The sequence below is a fragment of the Falco peregrinus genome, chromosome 21 (assembly GCF_023634155.1).
Source record: "Falco peregrinus isolate bFalPer1 chromosome 21, bFalPer1.pri, whole genome shotgun sequence".
NCBI lineage: Eukaryota > Metazoa > Chordata > Aves > Falconiformes > Falconidae > Falco > Falco peregrinus.
Genome location: NC_073742.1, coordinates 507,234 through 508,701, shown reverse-complemented (window position 1 = coordinate 508,701; position 1,468 = coordinate 507,234).

Below are 1,468 nucleotides of genomic sequence, written 5' to 3'. Positions count from 1 at the left end.
CTCGGGCTTGCGACAGCTTAGTTGTGTTTCGGTTTCCTAGTTATTCTGACAGGCTCTGGTCCGCTCTCTACGCCGTGTGACTGTTGGCTTGGGTTTCTGGTGTGACCGCGGCGGCTGGCACGAGATTTACCAACCCTGAAGGCTGCCGTGACTAAGTCAAGCTTGCGCTTCTTGCTTACTGTTAATTACTGCTGAGTGCCCGTGGGGGTGTGGCTGAGCAAGGCGTCTTGGGCTACAGTTGGTAGCGTGTGCCTGATGCCTGCTCCTTCGGTCTTAGCAGGAGGCCTAGGGCATTTACACTGGGCCGCAGATACTTGCACGTCTAGGTCTAGCAGGAGCCAACCGTAAGGTTAGGGCTAAGTCTTTTGTCCTCGGCTTTCATATTGGACGCCATCTTGGCATCTTCAGTGCCACGCTTTGGATTGTAAGCTACGGGGACGTGGTTTCGTTGGTTTTGTTGGTTTCGTTGGCTGTTTGGGCGCCTATAGTCTTAGGGGCGTGTGTGTATGGGGGGTTTGGGTTAATATGATTTTAGTGCTGAGGTTTTGGGTAGGTGGTGTTTATGGGATAGATAAGATGTTAAGGAGAAGGCTAGGTTTGAGCGGTAAAGGTGTTAGAGGTTCTCGTGGTTGAATTGTACAGCAATAGTTTGTCAAGCTGTAGGTCCCGGGGAGGTGCCGGGCGAGAACATACAGGTCGAATAACTTCCCATCCACCTTCACACAAACTGTTTAACGTTGATTTTCGTCTGATGTTAAACCCAGAAGAAGCGAACAACCCTTACCGGCGCTTACTGTGTTTACAGATGGATTGGGCCAATCGCATAAATCTGTTCTTCTGTGGTGGGATGATCAACGGAGGCAATGGGATTCGGACATAGAGACGGTCTCCGGTTCACCTCAAACAGGAGAACTGATTGCAGTCGTTCGTGTTTTCCGAGAATGGAATGTACCGCTCCACCTTGTTACTGATTCTGCTTATGTTGCAGGTATTGTTCCACGAGCTGAAGCTTCTGTGCTGCGGAGTGTTTCGCATTCACAACCCTTTACCCTGTTACAGGAACTTATTTTCCTTTTGGACTCTCGATCTGCGCCTTATTTTGTTATGCATATTAGGTCTCATACCTCGCTACCTGGTTTTCTTGCAGAAGGCAATCGACGAGCTGACCTATTGCCGTGACCAGTTCAAGTACTGCCAGACCGTATGGCTCAAGCTAAGCGAAGTCACTCTTTTTTTCCATCGAAACGCTGGAGCTCTTAAGCGACAGTTTGGCCTTGCTGCTCAACAAGCATCAAGTATTATTGCTGTCTGTCCCGATTGTCAAAAACATTCTTTCCCATCAGTTGCTGCAGGAGTTAATCCTAGAGGATTACAAAGCCTACCGTTAGGGCAAACAGATGTCACGCAGGATTCTGAATTTGGTAGCCTTAAATATATCCACTCTTCCATTGATACATTTTCAGGTGCC